Below are 27,939 nucleotides of genomic sequence, written 5' to 3' on the forward strand. Positions count from 1 at the left end.
GAGAGCTGAAACCGAAGTCCGAGAGGCGAGGCCGGGGCGAAGGAAACTATTCAAACAACGCGAACAAAACACAACGCGTCTGCTGGGGTTGGCGGGCCAGGACGAGTAGGGAAGAAAGGGGGAAGGGGGGGGACGCGTTCCGCCGCACGGACGGAGGGCGACACACGCGTTCTCTGCATCGCGTCTGCTGCTGCGGCTACGGGGGCACAGATCGAGGCGATCGCCCCGTCGCCGAACGACCCCGCGTGAGCCATGATGAACGCGTACGGCGCTCCCTATGTGTACGTGCCCGCGGCGGCCAGCGGCTCGCACCATCACCACCACGGCCACCACCACGGCCACCATCACCACCAGCAGCAGCAGCAACAGCAGCACGGCCACCCGACGCACGGCGGAGGGCAGCATCCGCAGCAGCAGCAGCCTCCGTCGGGCTCGGCACCGCGCCCGCCCCTGCAGCGCACACCCAAGTGCGCTCGGTGCCGCAACCACGGCGTCCTGTCGTGGCTGAAGGGCCACAAGCGCTACTGCCGCTTCAAGGACTGCGCGTGCGACAAATGCATCCTCATCGTGGAGCGTCAGCGAGTGATGGCGGCGCAGGTGGCGCTCAGACGGCAGCAGGCGAGCGAGAGTCCTAGCCGTCTCTTGCCCGAGGGCGGCTACCGTCCCATTGCGGGCGAACTCTACGCCGCAATTGGCGTCGGAGCTTCTCAAACTCCTCAGCACCAGCAGCAGCAGCAGCAGACCCCTGGTGCTGGTGGTGTTGGCGGCACGGGAGGAGCGGCCGGAGGTGATCATAACTCCGAAGGGAGCGCGGAGGAGAGAGACTCGAAGAGCGACGTGGAGTGCGGAGGGGAGAGGGCAGGTGAGTCGAGTGAGCGAGCGAGCGAGCAGTTGTTTCAACCAACGTTTCGATACCTGCACCATCGTAGCCGATGCTCAAGCAGCAGCAATTGTTTGACGGGTATGACTCTGCCGACGTGACTCGAAAGGGGGTGACATTCGCCCAGATTTTTACCTACTTAGAACAAACGCATCTGTATAACATTGCACAGTTCGTCTGGAAGTTTAATGGGCTAATGGATTAAAATCACACTTTACAGTTGTATTTATTTTCGCAAATTTTAATTTTTGCCGTTTCAGGTTTATGAGAGGGGAGGGAGGGAGGGGGAATGATGCATATGGAGATGCGGCCTCTTACGGAGATGCGCTGGATGTGTTCACCAATCATCATGCGCGTGCAGTGTGTAACGACCTAAATTATTTTATATTCGATGCGAAGATTGCTAAAAACAGAGGGGCGAACCGCGAACTGCATTTTGAGAATATCCATGAACGAGCGTTTATACAACGACTACATTCCACGCTCCTGCCCTCGTTTATCAATCACTTCTCTGAGCGTTTATAAGCAAAACTCCGTTTTGTCTCCACACGTAAATAAAGAGTTTCTATTTGTTTTATCGTTTAACTTATTTTTTTTGAGTTCATCAATAGGCTTTCCAGGCCAATATTATTACCAAGCCGCATTTGTTTAAACAAGCGGGCGAACTCTGGACTCGTTTCGACCTTCGGGGTCTGCTCGTCATTGTATATGACACACAAACGCTGCTGCTACATTGGCACGAACTTACTGGCAAGAAATTGTTAGTTTTTTTAGGGCCCCATCAAATAATCGTTGAGTCGTTACGCGGTGCACAACGCCCAGTGTTTGGTAAACGTGACAGACTGGCACGTGGGTAGCGGCGTGTCGACTAGGAGTGTCGTTGGGGGGGGTATAGAGGTCAGAATCAGCTCTTCATATGTGTGTGGAGTGGGATTCATGACCAACATCATCATCATCAGCAGCAGCAGAATTATGCGCGTGTTTTACACAACATTGTACAGACTCTCCAGCATGCCAATGATGATTGTGAATGGTGTTGTGAGTAATCATTGCTGAGTCAGCGCTTTGGATATGTGGTATGGACAGTATATAATGTATACTGTAGCTGTGTGGATGTAGCAATCAATCGTGGTGGCGCTGCGCTTAGATCATCAACGAATGTCTATGTGTGTCTGATAGACGGTGTGAGTACCCTCTATATATATGCATGCATATATCTATTTGTGATCTGTACATATCTGAGATGGGTTTACTGAAACGGTGTAATGGATTGTTATATGTATTTTGAGGTGTATATTTGAAGTAACGTATCTTAGATGCGTGTGTATTGTTGTGTGTATCTAAAATGTGTGTTTATATTGAATCGAGCAGCGTTGTACGCATTTGAGATGGGATGTAGATTTGTGTGATGTGTACTTGCATTTCGAACTTACGTGTGTTTAGTGTAAATATATTAGTAACTGGCATTAATGTACGTATCTATGAAGCTATGGGAAGTATTCAACATTATATATATAATATATGTCGAAGTATCGGAGATACATACATATATGACTATTTGTATTATCAGTTGTGCATATGTGTATTAAGGGAGTATATAATGCATGCGAGATGTATTTATGAATGTGTCTTGGTATTAATGTGTGTATGAATGAAAGACATACGCGTACACATGCATATGAGGGTACGGTATATTATATTTGATTATTACACCCAAGTGACATCCATACATACAGAGACTTTGCGTATAGCCGTTAACAGACTGTTGGGGCGAGTGCGGTTAGAGACTCAGCACACGAAGTGGCCAGCACCACGCCCGGCCGCCTTTGTCTCCCCAGTGCCGATGATTTACACACCGCACCATGTACTCATTTAAGGCTGAGTCGACCTAAAGGAGGCCCACGACCCGGTGTTAGTCAGCTTCGTAGCGCAGCGCGCTAATCACGACTCCGCCGCTCCCCGCCCATATCGCACATACACCAAAATAAATATTATTAAATAAATATGAAAAAAATAACAATTTACATGTATAAAGCGCAATTAAACAATCGTTATTATTATGAAACACAAGTATTGTGTTGATGAATTCCAATACATACGTTGTGTTCATACTATACGCACTGGTAAGTAGATGAAATCACTGATGACGTGTGGATACATCATAGACGTATACACGTACGGTGACATTACCATCATCATCACCATCATCGTGTCATGTTCTAACCACTGCTGAATGAACGCCTTCCCCAAGATGTCGTCACCTCTCGCAACACTACTTTGCTAAACGCACTATAATCCCGAGACTAGTTTAACGGAAACTAATAGTTTATTCAAAATTCCAGTTTATTAATCATCCCAAACATGTGTGTGTATATAGATATATGTTCCAAACCAGCACTCCTATTAACACAACACCACATACATTAATAGTGTGTCAGCATACACCACGGCTAATGAAGCCAACCGTGTCATAAAACGTGCATTTATCAACGTTGACACTATACAATATTACACACTCTGTTGCAGTGCTCATGCCCATTGCGTAAGTACACACGTGTACGCTGTGTAGCGTCGGTGGACGGGCATGAGTGGAGAAGCATTGTGTCAGGCTTCTATCATCACTTCTGCAGGAGATGTATCTTTTACACTCTGCCGTAGGACATGTATCTGTGTTTTTCGTGCAGGATTTATATATGTTTGTATAGGCCATGTTTGTGCTCTTCGTGTAGGTTGCGAATGCATCCGCTGTACTTATCTCTGTGTACACACTTTGCATTTGGTATATCTTGGTTTTCATACTTGTGTGCACAATTAGATATCATGAGTATGTTGACTTTACGTAGATTGCATGTACACTTCATATAGACTGTGTATCCACAGTTTATATATAATCTGTATGCACAATTAATAGACTGTATGTACACACACATATATATTGTGCAAGTAGAATATTTACAGCGTATATATATTATTTATACGGTGTATGCAGGCTTTTCGGAGTAAATTAACACTTTATGTAGACTGTATGTGCAATACATTCAGACTTTGTACACTGCATGACGAGCTGTGATCGATACAATCCAATTGCGCTGGGAACTATCCCCAGAGCGCGGGCTGAACACCATTTCTCGGCCACGTGCACCTTCTTGTTGTTGTTGTTGTGGTTTAGTTTTTATCAACTGAACCCGGTGAACATCGCATGAGCCAACAAAAAAAACACCAAAAAACATCGCCGGACTTGGTGACATAATTGCGACACGGGAGTCACACACACACACACCACTGTACATTGTGCGTCGCAGAGAATAATTTCTCAATGTGAGCCCGAGGACACGTGGGGATAAACTCGGGTTAAACGCGCAACGATAAAAGCTCCATCGATCATCCCCATGGGTCACACAAATGCATGCGCGTCAGCAGCATACGGCAGCCGCAGCAGCAGTCGCCAACGCGTTAATTCCCCGATAAACACTCCTGGCCCGCTCAGGTGCGAAATTTCAGCTGCGGCCAAATAATGATGAGACGAAACTGACTTGCAATTCATAAGTTGCCGGTTCGAATCTACCTACAGTTTAACAATCCCCCCCCTCCCCCCCCCCATCAGGCTACCCCCACTCCCCCCACTCCACCAAACCACTCTCCATCCAGCAGTTCAAATGTGTCTAGGTTCATGGGCAGGTCGCTAGCGGCGCGGTAAATTGTGGGCACACCCACTGTTTGTTTTCAAAGATGTATTTGTGGAGGAGGGTGGGGCGGTGTATCTATCTCTTCTCCCAGCAGTGGCGTGTCAAGCAATTGCAGGACCGCACCTTTGCATCCACATGTCACAGAACTTGTGTGTGTTTTTTCATACAAATCCTTTAACGCGTCTTTATTTTTTGTTGTTGGACATGCAAAACAATATAGATCGTGGCAATTCTGTATACTTCTTGGAATTGCGCGTGTGTGTGTTTACATTGATGGTAATGATGTTCTTTATTTACACGCAGGAAAGCCTCGCTGAGTCTCTATTGGGATGTTTGGGATTGTTTGGCCAATACCGTTAACGAGTGTTTGGCACTTTGACATTTTGGAGTCGGGACAAAATCCCATTTAAAGACGCAGCCTGTGTATTCATCTCCTGATCCCTTTCCTTTAATCCAGATTTTGTTTGTGGTGATGCCGCTTTAAATAAAATATACATTTAGTTACGATCCTGATGGGACTTCATAAAATTCCAATCTAATTTGAGTATGTGTATTCTCCTTTGGGAGTTGTTGCATGGCAGATATCTTATAATATTTTTTTTGGCAAAATCATCTGCCGATAACATTTCATGCGACACTTTACAAAAAAATTGTTTTAGGAATTCGTTTCAAAGTAATGGTAACTTGAAACTTTCCTTTGCGATTAAAACGAATTTTTTTTCCAGAATTAATGGAATTTCCAATTACCATCATCATCAGCCATGACAAATCTACTGCTGGATGAAGGCCCATCCACAGGCCGTCCCCATCTCTCACGAGCTTTGACTGCTACTCTTCATTTTTCTTCACCATTGATCATTATCTGTGGTCAGCGATGTGTCCTACTCAGTGGCCACTTTAGTTTCCTTCACCCTCAGAGTGATGTCTTTAACCTGCACTTGTTCTCAAATCCGCATGCCTCCTCCTCTCTTTCTCTCTCTACGTAATTCCAAGCACGCATCTTTCCCACGCTTTCTTTGCGCACCGTTCATCACGTGCGTCCGTACATTCACAATCTAAACCCACTCTTTGAGACGTCACATTGCAAAAAGTTGTCTCTTTCTCTCGAAATTCATAAGCTCCTGATAATTTCATTTCTCCTTGTCTCTGCTCTGAAGTAGGATCACGGTCTGAAACGTCTGCCTATTGTGCATACATTCGTTTACGAGTGAGTGTATTAATGACCACAGTGGCCAATTACATTTTGAGCACTCTGTAAAGATAACGTAGTTTCCTGTTGCATTAAAATGGAATGGTGTACCGTAGCAATGTAAAATGAGTGTGTGTGTTATGTATACATTACTATCTTAACACAGACTCCATATATGAACACTGCCAGACACGATATCATTACTTGTGAATATTAAAATATCGGATAAGCAGAGGTAGACCATGACTGGTAACCCAATACAATGAGAAAAAAAACATCATTTATTATCCAAGGATATGATCATTTTCTTAAATATATGGAAGGTTCGTTAGTTTAATTAGACAGCATCATGGTCCACATTAGACCGTCACCCAGAGCAATGGTAATGCACGTGACTCTCTCAGCATTAGTGGCCAATATCAACAAAACATGTTTAGAGTAATTATAATTAAAAAAATATATCATAAACAAATTAGATAGTGTGGCAGTCTATGAATATCTATCATCAAGCCACACCGCACACGGATATCGAGTCGCGTGTGTGAGAATTATTTTGTTTTCGATTCGTAAATGTTGTATGTAATTGGGTTTCATGTGACCCCCCCCCCCCCCCGCGGGGCCGCTGGCATTCAACGATGTTACGTTTAAAAGAATCGAATCTTGAGTCGAATCGCAAGCCTGCGTCGGGACAGAGGGTGAATAGTGACAGCCGTCGTGTAACCCGTGTGTCTCTCTGCGTGCGTGTCTGTACGCGCATCGTCAAGATAAATGCATAGCCCGCGGATATATTCGGCAATTTGCGTACGGTGGGTGGGGTAAAGTGTGGGTGCTCCCACCTTTTTCCAAGACGTATATCCGGCGTGGAAGAGTAGGCCAAATACCATTTAGAGTTGGCTCTCTGGAGCTCCCTCGAGCGGAGGCCCTGGCAGCAGCAGCAGAGGCGCGTTAGCGAGCCAGTTGAACGGCTACGCCTTATCATTTAAAAGTCACAATTTTGATGATAATTTAACAAACTCTTTATACGTCAATCGTCGCGCTGGATGAAGGGCTGCTTGCCCACGACGTGTCGTTCAATCGGGCGCTTTGATCATACTTCACCACGCCGATCGCTGAAGGAGGGAAGGGGAGGAGGTGGGGGGGAGGAGGAGGGAATTGGGTAGTGGAGCGCAGGACTGGTCCAGGTATCGCTTGCCGATGACGCAAGCCACGATGCTCGGGAATCGGATTCGGGTCGCGGCGGGGTCATAGAGCAGTGAGAATAACCCACTTTGCCCCTTCCCCCCCCCCCCCCACTACTGGGGGAAGACAAAGGCGGCCGGGCAGGTGTGCGGACTCCCGTCCACACCACCCCTCACCGCATTTGCCCCACAATGAATGGGGTTTTGAATTTTTTTTATTTCAATTCAGGTCGCAGGTTCCATTCCATCTCCCGGCACGACGGCTATGAACTATGGGGCAAGCCTCTGTCCACCGAGCAGTGTAATTGATGGGGGTAACCCACCAGTTGGTCGATCGGCAGGTCGCGTGCGATGTGGTCAGGTGTGGGTACAAAATGCCCTCTAGATGGGACTCTCTGGAGCTCCCTCTAGTGGAGGGCCTTCTGCCAGCATTGGCCCGAGCAAGACATTTTTTCCAGCCAAATTTAAAACCACTGCTCAGGAGTTCATATCCTTTTTCATTGTATGGATACAGTGACACAGAATGCACGTGTCGATACGGCCAAAGTATCTATAGAGAGCCATTGTGGAAATAGCCACACAATCCCCGTACCAATTTAATGCGCTATCCAGGCAAAAAAAAATCCTGCTTAGCTTCTGAGCTCTGAAAATGTGGTGACAGTTGTACTGTACTGTTATGCTCCTGCGTCGCGTCTATTGCTCGCCGCTGTCACCAACCCGCACTTACCTGCATGGTGGTGAAGTGTGGTCGAAAAACCTCTAACCCCCTCCCCCCCCCGCGTGGGGGACGGCCGTCATCCAGCAGTGGATCGCCCAAAAGGGTTGTGCACGTGCGTGGAGTGCTCAGTTAGACCGGCAGCTGCAATTGTACGGGGACTTCGAACGCTGCCCACCCTTTGCGCAGAACGCAGCCAACCTCTCGAGACCACGGCGAGGACACCATTGCGAGTGCAGACAAATGCGATTGTTCGTCCGATTTTCGTTCATTTCGTCCGATTTTGTGGGGGGAAGGGGGACGAAAACGTGCCCGATGATCGATGTCTCTCTCTCTCGATCACTGACAAAAAAATTGGGGGCGAGGCGGGGAAGGGGGAAGCGGGGCTGGGGGGGGGGGATCTGCAAAAGCGGTTTTGCCGTTTGAGTCTGTCATCAAAAGGCGTAAATCTTAGCCGTAAAACTTGACGCGTCTTATAATTTGTTTAAATGTTACAAGGTCAGGACCACTGAGATATCTAGCTCCTTTACAGAAGCGACCTGGCCACAATTGATGGCTCAATGAAGTGGCTTATCATGTGGAAATGTATAGCAGTAGCCAAATACTCTAAAGCCACGTTGATTCTGAATGTGGAGAGGGGGGGAACTCGGAAAAAAATCCACGTGACCACGGGAAGGACACACAAACTCCAAATATACAGCAGGCGTCAGGGTCGGGGTCGAACCCAGCACCTCCTGTATACCAGGCGAGGTAGTTAACATCTCCTAGCCACCGTGATGATGATGAGAGAGAGAGATAGACACGCAAACTCGAAATATACAGCAGGTTTCAAGGTCGGGATCGAACCCACGACCTCATGTATACCAGGCGAGGAAGTTAACATCTCATAGCCACTGTGATGGTGATGACAGAGAGAGAGACACGCAAACTCGAAATATACAGCAGGTTTCAGGGTCGGGATCGAACCCACGACCTCCTGTACACCAGGCGAGGGAGTTAACATCTCCTAGCCACCGCGATGATGATGAGAGAGAGAGAGAGACACGCAAACTCGAAATATACAGCAGGCTTCAGGGTCGGGATCGAACCCACGACATCCTGTATACCAGGCGAGGGAGTTAACATCTCATAGCCACCGTGCCTCTCCAACTAAGTCCGGCCATTACGCTTAACAAGGACCAATTTCTCCAACAACAGTCGCTCACCCTCCTAACAAATTTGATCCCAAATATTTTTGTTGCGTTTCCTTTCGCTCGCTCGATATGTTTGTTTTATTATTCAAGGAGTTGCACCGCGTGTGTTGCTGGGCATGATATCCGACGTTTCGCTCCACGTGCCGGAAACCTCTTTCTTAAAGAAGCTCCCAGCACGTGGCATGATGTCCGACGTTTCGCTCCGCGTGCCCATGGGGGAGCTTATGACGCGAGCTCCTGAAGAAAACTCCCGGCACGTGACATGATGTCCGACGTTTCGCCCCGCGTGCCAGGGAGCTTCAGAGTTCAGTTCTTTGAGAAAGCTCCCGGCACGGCACGTCGGACATCGTGCCGGGCAACACGCGGTATAACCGGCGGGGTGTGGGGAATTGGAGAGCCGTGGACGCAGCCACAAACCGTGAACGCCATGGGTAGCTGCGTGCCGTTAACTGGACTCGGTGAGACCCGCGTTGTAAGACGGAGGCCAATTAGGCGCTGCGGTGCTGAGGTTTTTTTTAAAATCTGCCGCGTCGGCGTTTATTAATAGTTTGCGTAGAGTAAGGGGGAAAAAAGGAACAACCCCCTCACCGTGAATTGTATAAGGATTTAAGAATAGGTTTTTCCCTTATTTCCGGTGTTAGGATGTTATAACACCAAACTGAAACCTTTCGCAAGGAATCACGTCTGTATCAACCACAGATACTTGTGGTGAAAATGCAAACAAAAAACATGCTCTGACAGTATATGCATTGTCTTTGAATTTGATTGGTCCACACCAGAGACAGCTTTCTTTTGAGCCTCGTCTCAAACGGTGTTAGACCAGAGGACTCCAAAAGGCGAACAGCACAAAGACAATGCACTAGCAGGACATTGAGAGCTTGGGGTGAGCAGCAAAGGAGGTCCCATGATGAATAAGGGTTATCACGAATTGGTTAGATCTCGAATGTTGTGACCAACCACCAAGCAGGCTTGCCAGGTGTTGTAGGCGCGGGGCTTCGAATGGTGTGGCCGGGTAGATGGCAGTGCTGAGTGTCCAACCCACCCCCCTCCTCCTCCCACCATAATCGTGTCCAGCAGCGCCGTGCTGATCATCTCTCCGGAGTTCCGCGGTTTTTCCTCCTCCCACACGAAGCCGAACTCTCGCCGATAATGGAAGTGGTCAAACATCGAAAAATGTTGCGTCTCGAGACTCAGCGAGGCCCTTTCCCGTGTAAATAATTTGGCGTTGCTCAATTGCAATTGCGTATACTGCAACGCAATTAAACTATACAACTAAATTATTTTTATTGTATGCTACCAGGTGAGGCCCCCTAAGCTATACAGCTCTTTTTCAGAAGCGACCTAGCCATCACAAATGATATTCCAATACATTGGCTAATCACATGGACATTTAAAGCAGAAAAATACTCGAAACGCGCGTTGATTCTAAATGGAGGAAGAAACCGGAAAACAAAAATCAACGCCACCACGGAGAGAGAGCCATGCAAACTCCAGATATACAGGCGTCAGGGTGAGGATTGAACCCGCGACCTCCTGTATACCAGGCGAGAGAGTTAACATCTCGCCACCTCGGTGCCAATTGCATCGATAGTCGAGATGCTGCTGGATACGGGCCTCACCACGCCGTGCGGATCGTGGGGAATTATTTGACCAAACCTCACCGCGCCTGGCGAGTGGTGGGTTGGTTTAGACGGGGGGCCATAGACACCGGTACATACAGTACTGCACAACAATACAGTGCGCTTCACTGCCCTCTCTGTATAGCGTAGCTCGTACAGTACAATCCCTTAGGCACTTTGTGCATGAGGGCGTTCGGGTGTTGGAGGAGGTTATTTGACCATACTTCACCACGCTGGTTAGTGCCGGTTGGTGAAGTGTGGTTGGTGGTGGTGGAGTGCCAGGGCCCCGTTCACCATTCATACCACTCGCCACTGACGTTAGCCGTGAACGGGGACTCAAGCTCATACGTAGCTCTGAGCACGAACCGCTCAGCTCCATATGCAATGATTGACGTTGGCAAATTGTCTCCGGATGCTAAACCAAAAACACACGCAAGTGCGAGTTACCATCCGTGTGTGTCCGTGTGTATCGGTGTGTATCCGTGTGTGTCCGAGTGTATCCGTGTGCGTGCGTGTGTATCCGTATGCGTGCGTGTGTGTGTGCGATGCGATGTGGGGAGCGGTGGTGTTGCGGTTAGCGCGCTGAGCTGCGAACTCGGTGACCCGGGTTCGATTCCCACTCACGGCCAACACCAGTGACGATTATCTGAACCGGTCCTGGGCCTCCCCTAGGTCGACTCAGCCTGAAATGAGTACCTGGTGTGGTGTGTAAACATCGCCACTGGGGAGACAAAGGCGGTCGGGCGTGGTGCTGGCCACCCACCCCCTCGTGTACCGTTCCGGCCTTCATAGGTGCTCGCTAACAGCACTTGCCCCAAGCCTATACTGGGGATCTTTGTCTTTGCTGTGATGTCCACAGCGGGTAGGGCCGGTGTTGTGGGTAAGATTTCGTCAACAGTAAAATGAGAGTGTTTGATTTAGTAAACAATAGCGGTCATTTACAGCCCTTCGTCAATCCGCTGCTGGATGAAGGAGCTTCTAGCGGAGGTTTTTGGACGATACTTCACCACGCTGGTTCGGTCGTGCGGCTTGGTGAAGGGTTGTGCCACTTGCTGTAAGCCGTGGTCAGGAACGCAACTGGCTTTCCGTAACGCAGCGCACTCACCACTGCGCCACCGCTCCCCCAATTTGACTTCATATTAATCTACGTTCATTGTCAACTCGTCCGGGGAAGTGACATTTCCCCCGTTTTTTAATTAACAATTTAATTCACAATTAAAACAACAACAACAACAACAACAACAGCGGCAATGTAAACGCAATGCTATTGTTTTTTTTTTGCATGGCGAATCAACAGCCATGCCCCACCCCCCACCCCCTGAGTCGACCTAGGAAGAATGCCCAGGATCGGTTCAGATAATCATCACTGTGCCGTTGCCCGTGAGTGGGAATCGGCCTCGGCTCGCCGTGGCTCGTAGCCGCAGCGCGCTAACCCGCAATCCGATGACACAACAACAACAGCAGCAACAGCAGCAGCAGCAGACGTCCATTCGCCACTAAGTGGCGGCAACGTAACCGAGTTGGCTGTGCCGGGTCGGAAGCACTTTTGAGGCCACGTGAAGTATCGACGGCTCGCCTGCTGACAAAGGCGGGTCACACGGGATAGAGCCCGCCGGCAGGTGCCACGGCTTTGACTGACCGAGATGACCGGGTGCCCGACGTTACAGCGCAACGATTCGGCGTCTTGTAACGCGCACCAAGTGCGACGCCTCGCGCGACGCGTCGGATGGAAATGATTCGTCGCGTTATAACCCCCCACCACCACCACCACCCCCCTCCGCAACTCACCAGCACTCAAATTAGTGTTCACATGGCCCCCGGGGGAACAATCACCACCGGCTTGCTTCGGAGTAACTTAGCGAGAACCCCATCCACCCACCCACCCCCACGACTCTGATTGAAATCCTTCCGTCGCTCAAGTGTGGGCGAGGTTTATAAGAACTCAATAAAGGGAGAAGAGAGACGAGGGAGGGGGGGGTAAGTGGAGGGGGGGAAGGTTTCCACCCTTGAGTTGTAAAAAAAAAATCAACACAACGGCCAAGTGAGGGCGATTTCACGGATAAGCGAGCTCCAATTGCCTTCAAACGAGACCCAAATGCCGTTTGCATTGAGCCTCGCAGCTTTTGTTTGGAGGGGAACGCGAAGGGACTTTGCGAGTAAGAAACCCCCGGGGCAAGTTTCTCCAGAGAGGTATGGGGAGGAGGAGGAAGGGGGGTTGCTCAATCCCCCCACAGACCCCCCCCCCCCCCCACTCCTCGACACGTTAAACCCAAGATACACCGTCTACAAAATATGGTCGCAAGAGCGACCCGTTAATCAACCACGATTAGCAGCACTAACAGCACCAGCGCCATCACTAGCATCATCATCAGCAGCAGCACACATAGTAACAACACTATCACCATCATCATCTTCAGCAGCAGCACAAATAGTAACAACACTATCACCATCATCAGCAGCACTGACAGCAGCAACATCAGCGCATTCTGCAGCAATACAAAAACAACAGAGAGCAGTTGCCACTGGCATCAGCACGGGTGCGTTACCACATCACCAGCAGCAGTAGCACCACTGCCATCATCACCAAGCAGCTGGGATAACCCTGCTGAAAGACCCCCTACCCCACCTTCTAATTTATTCCGGTCAACATCAAAAAATGTTAGGTACAATCGTTGTTTTAAGGTCATGTTAGCAGGGTTACGTGGGCAGCAATGGAAGTGGGAGGGTAGGGAGGGGAGGAAGGGAGACAGGGAGGGAGGGATGGAGGGATTGACACTTCACATAAGTCTCATCGCCACGGTTAAAGTTCTGTCGCCAGGTCACCAGGTGGGCCACCCGAGACTGTCATTATTACTCCGGCGACTACAACTACATTTTTGGGTTTTCTCACCCAGCGGCTCGGCTCGGCGGGAGACACTCGGACACCCGATACCGCGTGGTCTGACCGCAAGCCCCGCATTCGCCGACGTCGCCTCTCGCCACAGCGCCCTGGAGCCGAGTGCCCGCGTCGAGATTAGGGGTCGCGCCAGCAGACACGGCGACAAGAAAGGGGAAATTAATTGAGACGTGAACTCGGCCCCAAGGGTTTTTGCCGCGCGACGGCAGACGGAGAGGGAGGGAGGGTGGGTGGGTGGTGGGGAAGACGCAATCTCCAAGCTGCCCAGGAATGGAATTCGTGAAGCCGTGGGGTTGTTCGGAATGTGCGTTGGTCTCAGGCGCGCGACGGGGGACGCAGTGACTGCTGAGTGTCGTGGGGGTCCGGACCCCCCCCCCACGTCCCGCTCCTCCACCCCCCTATCGCCCCCCCCCCCTCCATCACCACAACAGTTGTATGAATGTTGGACTTCTTTCGCAACGTGCGCACGGTAGCCGTGTGAGTGTGTGTGTGTTTGAGTCTGCGTTCTTCTTCCGTCAACAAGGTGAGGTTGATACAGAGTATGGTCAAAACGGAAACGTTCAATCCGTGGTAGAACACAGAAGCTGGCTCAGTACGGAGTCCCGGATCCCATCGTTGATGTAATCGATACCACCGGGATCCACTCACGAGTCGGGCACCCCAACTCATAAAGTGTGGCTGTGACCCTGGTGTGCGCGCACACACACACAATGACCGCACACAATGGCCGCACACACACAATTGCCAAGGGGTGTACGCCAAAAACCTTGTCGGAAATACCAGCACCACCAACACTAGCACCAACAGCAACAGCAGCTGATATTCGCCACTAAGTGGCGGTGACGTCCCCACCGCATTTGTGCCAGGTCAGTTGCACTCCGAGGCCACGTGAAGTGTCGAAGGCTCGCTATAAAGGAGGTCACCGAACAGATCCCGGTGCCATGGGTTGACTAACCGAAATAACTGGCAGATGCACCACCTGCACCCCCCCCCTCCCCTACTGTGCTAACTTGCTCTATTTTATCCACCCGGCGGTCCGCTCGTTGTTGTGAACGTCGCTCCCCTGCCCTCCCCTGTAGTTGGAGAGCGAATGCCTCCAACTGTCCAGTAGCGTCCTTCACGAGCTTTCGCCAGAGGCAATTCTTGCCACCGCTGATACCAGTCTTCGACAAGTCCACTCCGCTTCACATCCTTCTGCACCGCATTAGTCCATTTCTTCTCCAGTCAGTGCCGCTCCCGTCTAACCCCGTCTATCCGGCCAAACAGAAGCTGCTTGGGCATGCGGTGGCTGGGCATGCGGGCCAGATAAGTCAACGCAACCTCGCCTGCTGTAGGAGCTCACCAATGGTACTGCTCAGATTTTTCAAGGGTTTTTGAGCTCACCACACAATGCATCCTGGTTAAATCCAGAATTAATCGTAGTAGGCAAGCCAGCCTAAGTGTTTAAAACCGGCGCAGATATTCCTTCAGAGGGGGTCCACTATCGCAAGCATAGAGAAGGAAGGGCATAACTGTAGCAAATAACACCAGGAGGTTTTATACGGAGCGACCGGCCTGGTAGCTTCCACACACAGCATCACGCAGCTAGCTGACGAAAATAATACCGCTCGGCTAATTCTGAATGAGATCTCTGCTGCCAAGCGGAACTAGTCATAAGCACACTGCCCAGTTATGGGAACTTCATTCTCTCCGCAACTGCCCCCATCATTCATTGGGAGTGGAGGGGGTGGAGTGTTTGATGATATAAAATACCCAGGCAGGTGCTTTGTTTTTGTGGAGCTAATCGTAAGGCCCCACCTCTTAGCAACACGTTCCAGGTACAGCAGCAGTCTCTCCAAATCCTTCTCAGAATGAGCTGCAATTACGAGATCATCTGCATGTTTAACGTGGTTGCCCAAAAAGGATCACACCTGGGCATCGATCAGTTTCTCATTGTATCTATACCAGATGGTAATTCCACTGACACAGCTATTGAAAGTCTCTCGAATTTCGTGGTCAAAAATGTGTTAAATAACGCAGCACCCAAAGGCCATCCCTGTCGCACCCCAAGGTGCACTGGGAATAGTCCCGACTCTACCCGGACCTGCCCACCATCATGAAGTTTTTAGATTATTGTGAGCATGGGGTCAGGGGCCCCGAAAGTGCGAAGGATAACCCACAGCCCAGGCTTGTTGGTGGTATCATAGGCCTCGACTCACTCACCTCCTCACCACGCTACAGGTCACAACCGTTTTTCTTCCAGCTTCTTTCCTCGCATTGCTCCACTTGGGAATTCCAATCGCGTTGTCTCTCTTCTCAAATCCTTGCAATTGCGACCTTGCTCAAGTCGCGAAACGTCTTAACTTTTCTTTATATGTTACAACTTTGATCGTGCCGTGCTGTTGCTGGCCGTTTGAGGTTTTTTTTGTGTGTTGGTCCTTTGGGTCTTGTAGCACAGCAGCTGTTATTAATATACGACAGACATGGCAAGGGCCGGATTAAATTTGAGGGGGGCCTAAGGCTGATAGAGTGGTTTGGAGCAGGCTATTTGTATATTTAATTCAATCCCTTGACTGTTATACTACCGCCGCCGGTACCACCACACATGGCAGATTCAAGTCAAACACCCCATGGATAAATCTTGACTTAAAGCTTTCGTTACTGCAGGAATTCATATTCTTTGGTAAAGTCACATAGATAGGTAAAAAAAACCTACTACGACGTTTCGATCGCAACACAAGCGATAGTCATCAGGTGACGATCGCTTGTGTTGTGATCGAAACGTGACTTTACCGAAAGACCCAAACAATACCCCATGGATAGTTTAACACGTAGGCTTCATCAGGCGACAAATATTTTCCACAAATGGGACTGTCGCCTGATGAAGCTAATTGTAGTTACTGGCGAAACGTCGTACTCGAATTGTAAATGTCGTGGGTTTACTCTCCAACACACCGGTGTTGCTGTACTAGTGACGAATTGGCCACGTTCTGTTTACGTGACAACCCTTACTAGTTGGCTGTGTCGGGTGGTGGCGGATTTAACGACACATTTATATATTTACGCGATCTAACCCCAACAAAAACCTGCGTTATCGACCCCATAGATACTCTACTTGGTTCCTTCAGTTCTGGTCTCTCTACGTGATGCCGCGTAGACTACCCTGGGGCACGCAGTACACCGCTGCAGTCTACGCTCCTTCAACAGAAGAGGAACAAAAAAACCACGCCAACGAACCTCTCTCTCTCCTAAAGCCCTCTCGTCGCAGCCAGCAGCAGACCACGACGTCGGAATTTTAGCTGCCGAACGCACAGGCTTGCCATCGCACGCAAGACTACAAGAGTGAAACGCTAACCGTCAAGCTCAAAACGAACACAGCAACTGATTTAACATTTCGGCTGGTAACTGGAAGTGATAACACAGGCAAAGGTCGCCCGTGTAGCCTTTAACAGGCTATTGGGGGCAAGTGCTGACAGCGAGTAGCAGCAGCATCTATGAAGGCCGGCACTGTGGCACACGAGGGGGTGTGGGCCAGCACACAACGATATACAACGGTGGCTTTAATGAGCAAAATCCGCTGCAGGAATAATCATTGGTGCTGCGGCATTGCGCATCAACCCTGACGAAGCATACTCTTAGGTATTTTCGGTAAAGTCACGTAGGTTAAAAAAATAAACAGAAATATAATAGAAATAAAATAATTAATCACGACGTTTCGGAGGCAACACAAGTCTCCGTCATCAGGTGGGACCGTCACAGCTAAATTTACTGCATCAAGTGAGGAAAAATCCAAGAGACAAGCCCTTAAATGACGGAGACTTGTGTTGCCTCCGAAACGTCGTGATTTATTATTTTATTTCTATTATTATTTCTGTTATATTTTTTATTTTTTACCTACGTGACTTTACCGAAAAAACCCAAGAGTATGAATCCTTGCAGTCACGAAAGCTTCAAATCTAGAATTATTTCGAAGCAGTCTATAATTTTATTTCATTTCGTTTGAGTGGTGTGTGTGGGGGGGGGGGGCGAGGGAAGTGGTGGGTGGGGGTGGTCCCCGCACCTCCGATAGGCACGGCCATCTCTGAAAGTTCAACGCACGTGGCTTGGCGCACGTGAATCTCACCCCGTGCACGTTGGCGTGGCACGCGTGGGTCTGCTCGTAGGGGGGGGGTGTCCCCCCGTTCACCTTTCCACCCCCTTTTTTTGTTGTTGTACCGTAAATGTAAATAATTGACCTCTCTTTTCACCGCTCCACGGATCCCAGGAGGTGAAAGATGTCGCCCGATGTTTACCGCCACCGCCACCGCGACCGCGACCTCCTGCAACGTTAACCAAAGTCAATCTCGTCTCAGCAGTAGTGCCGCCTTTCGTTCACGTAGATTCCCAGTGTGCCTCCGTCTATCTTGCTCAGCCTCGTCGGATCTCTCAAGCTGTGCAGGTCAGAGTCAGTTTAACACGTGGCAGGCTTTCGCGACCAATATTATTCATAATAAAGATTTTTGGGAGGGGGGGGTTTAGATCACGTAAGTATAAATGTGTCGTAACCCTCCACCACCCGAGACGGTCACTAAGGTTTGTCAGTTACTACTTCAGCCCACCGGTGTGTTGGAGAGCAAATCCACAACATTTACAATTTGAGTAGTACGACGTTTCGCTCGTAACAACATCCGGCATCATTGGGCGATTTGCCAAAATAGTGAAGCAATCCACTTGCTGCCGGTCTTAAACAGAGCGAGATAGAGCAAGATGATGAATCCATTGAGAGATTTGAGAGAAATACTAATTATTTTAACAGCTACAGGGCTTAGTGCGGCCTGGAAGCGTATTATTAAGTAATACATCTTACAACTTCATTCCTTCTAGAGGAAATGCATGCTAATTAACTGATTACTAATCTACTATATAATTACAATACCCCCCCCCCCCCTCCTACGCCTCTGATCTCTGCACCTGATAGGTTATAACCAGGGAAAATTGTAGGGCTACGTTGTGGGTAACATCTGTTGTTGTACTGCACTATACTTCCAATGCTCCAACAGCTACGCCTCCCTGTCGTCCCCAATCCGTAAATGACCAGAAAGGTGAAGTATAGTCAAGTAACTCGTTTAAGGCTGGTTAAGGACTGGTTCAGATAAACCCCCAATCATGTTGCCCGCGGCTGGGAATCGAACTCGCAAACACAAAGACACAGGCACACACACAAAGACAACACACACACACACGAATGGAATTTCCTGTTTTATATTTATAGGCCGTAGGAACAAGCGCTGTTAGCGAGCATCTATTAAGGCCAGTACCATCACACCCGGCCACCTTAGTCTCTCAGTGCTCATTTAAGGCTGAGTCGAACTAGGGGAGTTACAGCACCAAGTCAGATCGATATTCGCCGTGGTCGGAATCAAACTCAGGTCATAGGGAACGTTGCTACCGCTTCCGTCCACCCCCCCATCATCCAAGCACACACAAAGACAACAGACAAAGATGGCCCGTATAGCCGTAAGAAGCTGTTGGGGCAAGTGCTGTTAGCGAACACCTATGAAGGTCCACAGCAATCGAGGCGGTGAGTAGCCAGCACCACACCCAGCCACCTTTGTCTCCCCAATGCTGATGTTTTACACGCCACGCCAGCTACAATTCCCATTTAAGGCCGAGTCGACTAATGGGGGGGGGGGGGGGGGGAGATGGAGGCCCAGGACCGATTCAAATGTCCATCACTGATGTTGGCAGTGATGTGTGTGTGTGTGTGCTAACCGCTGCGCCAGCGCTACCAAACACACAAGACAAAGGTCCCCGTATAGCCTTCACAGACACATAAATAGACAAAAATCCCCCGTATAGCCTAAACAGACTGTTGGAGCAAGTGCTGTGCACCTATGAAGGCCGGCACGGCACACGAGGGGGTGGGTGACCAACACCATGCCCAACCGCCTTTGTCTCCCTAAAAATAAATCACACTAGGTACTCATTTAGGGGGCTGAATCGACCTAGGGGGAGCCCAGGACCGGTTCAGATAATCGTCACGGGTTTTGGCCCTGAGCGGGAATCAAATTCGGGTCGCCAGGTTCGTAGCGCAGCGCGCTAACCGCTACCCCACCGCTCCCCACACACGCACACACACACAGACGGCCAAACAAATTGTGTCCAAACCGTACACCGTGAAAACGACGCGTGTTTACACACTTTGGCAGGACAAGTGCCAGGAACAAAATAAAGAATGAGGCTGAAGTTGGGTGGAGGAGTGGGGGGCATGGGTGGCGGGGTGTGAGATGGGGGAGGGAGGGAGGGGAAGTGAGTGAATAGAGAATGGAGGAGAGCGAGAGTTTGAATGAGTGAGCGAGCGACGCGTTGCGGTTAGCGCGCTCCGCTACGAACCCGGCCACCCGAGTTCAATTCCCGCTCACTACCCAACCGGTAGTGGTGAATATCTGAACCGGTGCCGGGCCTGCCCTAGGTTGACTCAGCCTTAAATGGGTACCTGGTGCAGTGTGCAAACATCAGCACTGTTGGTGATGACCACACCATCCATCAATGCGCATTTTTCGGCCTTCGTACAGAAAGGAGGTGCTCGCTAACAGCACTTGCCCCAGCAGTTCTGTGCAGGCCAAACGGAGTGTGGGAAGGGGACCTTTGTCTTTGCTGTTGAAGGAGGGTGCTTCTGGGAAGGAACCACACACACACACGCACACACCCGGGGGAGCGGGAGGTGGGGGAGGGTGGGAGTGCGCGTTTCGCAAGCGTCCATTCATGTCACAGTTTCCGTGTCAATATCAACCGCGAACTGGAACACGCGAAATCCATCACCATAGTCATCGTCCTCCGCGTCAAGAGTACACAGTGGGAGTCGCTTGTAATCCATTGTGTGTCACGACTCGCCACTTCGCATCCGGACAAAGTGCTGCTTGCTCGACCTCACTGCTCGTTACAACGTGACCCCCGTTACTACAAACACGCGTGTGCTTAGAACACGCGTGTGCTTATAACACGTGTGTGCTTATAACACGCATGTGTGTGTGTGTGCGTAATGTACTCCGAACCCGGCAAACCGAGTTCGATTACCGCCCACGGCCAACATCAGTGACGGTTGTCTGAACCGGTGCTGGGCCTCCCCTAGGTCGACTCAGCCTCAATGAGTACCTGGTGCGGTGTGCAAAATGCATCGCCACTGGGGAGACAAAGGCGGCCGTGCGTGGTGCTGGCCACCCCACCCCCTCGTGTGCAGTGCCGGCCTTCATAGGTGCTCGCGAAGAGCACTTGCCGCGAAAGTTTGTTAAGCCTATACCGGTGACCTTTATCTTTGTTGTGCGTGTGGCGTTGATATTTTTTCTTCCTCCCTCACCCCCCACGTGAGTGACACAATTGCACCATGACCCGCGGTGCGCAGTGTGAGCGCAACAAGGGAGTAGGGGGGGGTCTCACTTGTTTGAGCCACCGGGCTGCTTTGCCAAGAGTTGTCTCCCCGCATTGCGATGTTCGTAACCCAATTACAATTACTCGTGGATGCGTTTGCATTCGGCGGGAGGTGATGGACAGGAGGGGGAGGGATGTGCCCGGATATACCTGCCAAACTCCCACGACGAGGCGTTGTCACTCACAACTGCGCAATTGTATCATTCCGCTTGTGCAACCAAGGAAAGCCGCGCCGAGTCTCACGGCTCGCATTCTGGAGGGTGATGTCAGTGCGCCACGGTGGCTAGGAGATGTTAACTCCCTCGCTTGGTGTACAGGAGGTCGTAGGTTTGATCTCGACCATGACACCTGCTGTATATTTGGAGATTGCGTGTGTGTGTCTCTCTCTCTGTCATTATCATCATCATCACGGTGGCTAGGAGATGTTAACCTCTTCGCCTGGTTCGATCTCGACCCTGACACCTGCTGTATATTTGGAGTTTGTGTGTCTCTCTCTCTATCATCATCATCAACACGGTGGCTAGGAGATGTTAACTTCCTCGCCTGGTGTACAGGAGGTCGTGGGTTCGATCTCGACCCTGACGCCTACTGTATATTTGGAGTTTGCGTGTCTCTCTCTCTCTGTCATCATCATCACGTTGGCTAGGAGATGTTAACATCCTCGCCTGGTATGCAGGAGGTCGTGGGTTCGATCTCGATCCTGACACCTGCTGTATATTTGGAGTTTGCGTGTCTCTCTCTCTCTCTGTCATCATCATCACGTTGGCTAGGAGATGTTAACATCCTCGCCTGGTATGCAGGATGTCGTGGGTTCGATCTCGATCCTGACACCTGCTGTATATTTGGAGTTTGCGTGTCTCTCTCTCTCTCTGTCATCATCATCACGTTGGCTAGGAGATGTTAACTTCCTCGCCTGGTATGCAGGAGGTCGTGGGTTCGATCTCGATCCTGACACCTGCTGTATATTTAGAGTTTGCGTGTCTCTCTCTCTCTGTCATCATCATCACGTTGGCTAGGAGATGTTAACATCCTCGCCTGGTATGCAGGAGGTCGTGAGTTCGATCTCGACCCTGACACCTGCTGTATATTTGGAGATTACGTGTCTCTCTCTCTGTCATCATCAACACGGTGGCTAGCAGATGTTAACTTCCTCGCCTGTTGTACAGGAGGTAGTGGGTTCGATCTCGATCCTAACACCTGCTGTATATTTGGAGTTTGCGTGTCTCTCACTCTGTCATCATCATCACGGTGGCTAGGAGATGTTAACTTCCTCGCCTGGTATGCAGGAGGTCGTGTGTTCGATCTCGATCCTGACACATGCTGTATATTTGGAGTTTGCGTGTCTCTCTTCCTGTGGGTCGAGTGGATTTTTCTCCTAGTCCTCTGGTTTTTGCCCCCACATTTAGAATCGGCATGCGTTTCAAGTATTTGGCTGCTATACATTTCCGCGCGATAAGCCACTTCGTTGAGCTATCATCTGTGGCAAGCTCGCTTCTGAAAAGAACTATATAGCTCAGTGGACCTTACCTGGTCAAATATAAGTGTACTATATATGTTAAATGATTGCTTGTGGTAGTGGGGGGATGATTGCTATATGTTATATTCCAATTGAGTAATGCAGTGCCCAGATGTTTTTATCTTTTCATTTGGAAAATGTGGAGTATGACAATTTAACACGTAGAATTTCTCGACAAACATTTTCCTAAAGGTTATTTTTGGATTAGATAAATGTGTCGTTAAACTCGCCACGGTCAATTGGTAAGGTTTGTTACGTGAACAAAACATGGCAATTCGTTACTAGTACAGCACACCGTTGCGTTGGAGAATGAACCCACAAAATGTACAATCTGAGTACGACGTTTCCCCAATAATTACAACTAGCTTAATCAGGCGACAGCCAGATTTGTGGAGAAATCCTCCTGTTGCGGTCTTAAAGAGGGATCTTCTCTTGCGAATTATGTCAGGGGATCTTTGACGCACAACTGTGAGTGAAGCAGATGGCGCCGAGCATTTTTACCAGTTAGTACACTCGAAAGTACTGATCAGGGCGGGCAGCTGGATTCGAACCGTGAACCTCTGCCGCTAGGATGCGTCGCCGCCCATTGATTGGTTAGCGGCTTAATTGCTGTACTGCAATATACTGGCCAACTAATATAACTTTATGTTGGGATTCGCAGCCACTGTGATTGTGTCAATGGTGGTTGTCCTATTGATAAGTTCGCCCCCGCCATAAGAATGTGTAATTTAGACAAATTTCTAAGGGCTAGACACAGGAGACAAACACATCCCCAATGCCCATTTGAGCAGAAGATCAAATATTTTTTGACTATGATCTCCGAGTGATCCGTCAACCCTAAATTTGAGAGCACTGCTACTCGAGTATGCATTGTCACCACACCAGGGACTGGGCAGATATCGAACTTTAATTTCAGACAGCGCACAAACTGTGGGTAGTCATCGGTACGATAATGATGTGGCTTGTTACTTGGGAAAAGTGCGTCGACCAATTAGTACTGCCATTCAAATAGAAATAACGTGTCCACCTTCCTCGATTACGAATTAATGCTCGTAGAATACTACGGTGATATCGGGCATACTCAAGACGAACTGGCTCTTCCTTCCACGCTGGGATGGTGATGATTCGTTCTTTTTTATTACACACTTTTATTTAACTCACCCCGTCTGTTGTCGTATCCTCAACAAATCTTGTAACTCAATTTTTACCCACTTCCCAATGTGCTATCGACTGCAAACTTGGTATACATTCTAGATTTAAAGCTTTCGTGACTGCAAGGATTCATATTCTTAGGTTTTTTCGGTAAAGTCACATAGGTAAAAAATTATAATTAAAATTAATAAAAGTTAAATAAACAATTAAATAAAAATGACGACGTTTCGGAGGCAACGCATGCTTCCATCTTCAGGTGGAACCGTCACAGCAATACAGCTATCGTGCTGTGACGGTTCCACCTGAAGACGGAAGCTTGTGTTGCCTCCGAAACGTCGTGATTTTTATTTTATTTTACTTTTATAAATTTTAATTTTTTACCTACGTGACTTTACCGAAAAAACCTAAGAATATGAAAACTTGGTATAATTATGTCATACTGATGACAAGACTATATTCTATCCTAAAACAATATATATCTATTTTTCAACATTTAACACGCTTTTATTTAACTCACTCTGTGTTATCGTATCCTCAAATCTTGTAACTCTATTTCAACCGTCTTCCCAATGTCGTATCGACTGCAATCTTGGTATCGGTATGTCATACTGAGGACAATACTATATTCTATCATAAAAATTTTAAATATATATTTTTAAACAATCTTTTTTACGGGTTTAATTGTCCACGCTCAACTCACTGTTGCCTGTAAATCACCACGGCCCCTTACGTTATGGCAAGCTGCGGGCCCATGAACCTTAAATTGTACGATGGAGTTCTGCCATTATGAGTACGGTACATTTCATTAAAGCGTGTTAAAAAAAGTATTTTTAAATATTTTATTCGATTGTGTTTCAAACCATCCACTGACTCCATAAACAATCCATGTTTTCTACAAGCTATAGATAATCATCACCTTGAAATGACACCTCGTATGCGTTATAAGGACGACGTTGCCATGTTGACCGTGGCTGTGAGGTTACCCCAATTGGTTAAACTTGCCAATCGTACAATTTAAGGTTCATGGAAGATCATAAAGGGCCAGGGAAAGTGGGCTTGAACAGAGCCCAGATAAATTTAGGCTCTGGCCTCCGAGTACAGATGAATATGGAGGGACGCTTTTAATTTCATGGCAGTGATAGGGTAAGCAACTTGGAAAGTTTGGACCATATACAGTGGCTTCTACAAAGTGCCGTAGATGTAAATATGAAGAGGGGATTGCGAAGACTCGTTTGTGTGTGTGCAGGGTGGAGGAGGAGGAGGGCAGGTTACAGTGACAGGTCAGCTTAAGCACGTCGGTCTTCGCGACCAATATTATGGATAATAACTTTTGTTGAGTTAGGTATTGCAGTGGCACGAAAAGGTCAGCGATCAATGCAAAGACCTAAGAGATAACAATGATAAAGTTATCATGATTAGTATCATCACGGGCTTATTTCTTACGCCGCGGTGACAAGGTGTTAACTCCCTCGCCTCGTATACAGGAGGTCGTGGGTTCGATCCCGACCCTGATGTCTGTTGTACATTTGGAGTTTGCATGTTCTCTCTCCCCGTGGTCGTGTGCATTTTTCACAAGGTCCTCCGGGTTTTCCCTCCCCATTTACAATTAACATCCGTTTAGATTATTTGGCTGCTATAATTTTCACGAGATAAGCCACTTCGTTTGAGCTTTATTTGTGGCCAGGTCGCTTCTGAAAAAGAGCTTTTTCGCTCAGTGGGCCTTACCTGGTCAAATATAGTTTTTTTATTGTTTTATATTTATATTATTTTATCATTTCCCTTCTACGTGACTTTACCGAAAGAACCAAGAATATGAATCCCTGCAGTCACGAAAGCTTTAAATCAAAAAATATAAAAATTCTAGTTTTGTTTCTGATGTGCCTGTGACACCAGATATTCTGAGATACTAAGTCAGTCCTCCCCCTCACGAAGTAAATAAAAATAGTCAGTTACTGATAGACTGGCACATGACCTGTTGCCACAGCCTTTGCATACTGGATGTCGTGCGCTGGGTGCAGAATTACTTTCCAGATGGCCGAGCTGAACAGACGCGGCCGAAATTCCTCCCTGGTTATAATTCACACAGTGAGAGAAAGAGAAAGAGAGAGAATAAAGAGACAATTTTAGACGAAGGCAATGATAAAGGCTCCTGAATCTGAACCGGAACGTTGCCAGGCAAGCAAAATGCTCGCCACAAATGAATCATAAAACCGCGCCGATCTCGTCGAGGAGCACAAACCATCACGTGGATTCAGGTCATCCTCACGGCAGCGGCTTTTGGTTGACCATCGGACAAAGACGGTGGTCACTGCATCGCGCGCACTTTAAGATGCGCTTCTGCGGCCGTCTGGAACGCTCTTCCGTCCCATATTCGGAAGCCGCTTGAGTTACGCATTTTTAAATCATCTCGATTGAAAACTCATTTATTTAGAATTGCCGTTTGTGTTTAGTTTGTTGTCCTTTGCACGCATCTCTGATTAGTGCGGTTGGCTACATACGGTGCGAAACAAGTTCAGATGGCCAATGTGAGGATATTCTAGACAGTGTGGGGGCAAGCAGGGGCGGCTAGGGATCCCATCGATCTCGTTCATCATCCAACGGCTTCGCCATGACCTTGACCCCCATGACCTTTACCCCGCCATGACCCTAACCCAGCCACGACCCTGATGCTGCCACGTCCTTGACCCCCGCCACGACCTTGACCCACCACGACCTTGACCCCACCACGGCCTTGACCCCACCACGGCCTTGACCCCACCACTGGCCTTGACCCCGTGCCATGACCTTGACCTCGCCACGATATTGACCCAACCCAGACCTTAACCCACCACGACCTTGACCCCACCATGGCCTTGACCCCGTGCCGTGACCTTGACCCTGCCACGACCTTGACCCCGCCACGATCTTGACCCCACCACGACCTTGACCCCACCACGGCCTTGACCCCGCCACGACCTTGGCCCCCACCACGACCTTGACCCCACCACGGCCTTGACCCCGTGCCGTGACCTTGACCCCTCCACGACCTTGACCCCGCCACGACCTTGACCCCACCACGGCCTTGACCCCCAACACGACCTTAACCCCACCACGGCCTTGACCCCGTGCCGTGACCTTGACCCCACCACGACCTTGACCCCGCCACGACCTTGACCCCACCACGGCCTTGACCCCCACCACGACCTTGACCCCACCACGGCCTTGACCCCCACTCGTGTTGCCTCTGTGCTCTGAACCGCAGATGACTTCGACCGAAAGAGCGACGACAGCAACTCCAGCGATGGCGGGGACGAGCTGATCTCGCGGAAGAGCTCCAGGCACTCCCCCGTCCCGCTGGCTCTGCACGGGGCCGCTCGCGCCCTCTCCCTGCCGTGCGCGGGCGACGGCTTCGCGTCCTGCCGACGAGTCGAGCGACGTCTCGGAATCCAAGGGCCCCGGGACGCCGTCGGGGCTCAAGGAGCGGTCGGCGAGCGTCGAGACGCCCTGCGTCGGGGAAGGTCGAACGGCCTCGGCGTCGATCAGCGAAACGCTCCTGCAGCATCATCATCATCAGCAGCAGCAGTTCGCGCTCGGAAGCCTGCTGGGCACGTCCGCCCCTTCCAAGACCAACCGACCCCCCATGGAGCTGCTGACCAAGATCTTCCCGGGGCACAAGCCCGCGGTGCTGGAGCTCATCCTCAAGGGCTGCGGCGGCTGACCTCGTGAGCGCCATCGAGGTGCTGCTCTCCAGCCAGAGCGCGGGGACGCACGCCGCGCACGCCGCTGCTGCGGCCGCGGCGGCGGCGGCCACGGCCGCTGCCTGCCGCTTCCCAAGCCTCACCACCACCACCACCTGCACCACCAGGTGCTCTACGACATGCGGCGCGCCAGGGACGACGCGGCGGTGGCGGCCGCGGCCGCGGCGGACGGCAAGGCCGCTTTCACGCTGCCCGGCGATCGAGGGGCACTGGCCGGGTACCCGGCGCTCTTCTCGGGCTGGTCCATGGGCTCGGCCTTCAGAGCCCCCAGCTCCTTCCGGCTACAGCCGGCGGCGGTGGCGCGCGGCGGCGGCGGGGTCAGCGGAGGCGGCGGCCTCCTGGGAAGCGTCGGGGTCGGGGCTTCGCCCGCGCACCTTGCCGTGTCGCTTCCAGCCGCCCCCCCTGCAGCAATCGCAGCAGCAGCAGCAGCAGCTGCGCTATCCGCTGCCCCCGGCCGTGTTCCGCCCAGCGCTGTCGGCCGCGTCGCTGGCTCCGTTCGGCGCGTCCGGCGCGGACGTGGCGCTGTGGGGGAGCGTCAGTCTCGCCGCAGCCCAGAGCCACCACCTGCGGGGGCCCTACGCGACCGTGGGGGGGGCCCTGGGTCCGGGGGGGCCCGGCGCGCTCATGCGAGGCTACCCCTTCCTGGGGGGGGGGCAGGGCGGGGCGGCCGAGTGCCTCAGGCTGACCCTGAGGGAGCAGGACTCGCCCGACGACGCGTCGGCCGACGGGAGGCCGTCTCCGCCCAACAACGACTCCGCCGTCTTCCTGAGGTCCATGTCGCCCTCCGAGTAG

At 50.3% G+C, this 27,939-nt stretch overlaps 1 pseudogene; it reads left to right on the plus strand.

Annotated features, from left to right (window-relative positions):
- Window positions 1-345: 345 nt before the first annotated feature.
- Window positions 346-27,939, plus strand: LOC133351882 (doublesex- and mab-3-related transcription factor A2-like; annotated as a pseudogene).

Source organism: Lethenteron reissneri, chromosome 39, assembly GCF_015708825.2.
Source record: "Lethenteron reissneri isolate LAM-NWPU_2019-01 chromosome 39, ASM1570882v1, whole genome shotgun sequence".
Taxonomy (NCBI): domain Eukaryota; kingdom Metazoa; phylum Chordata; class Hyperoartia; order Petromyzontiformes; family Petromyzontidae; genus Lethenteron; species Lethenteron reissneri.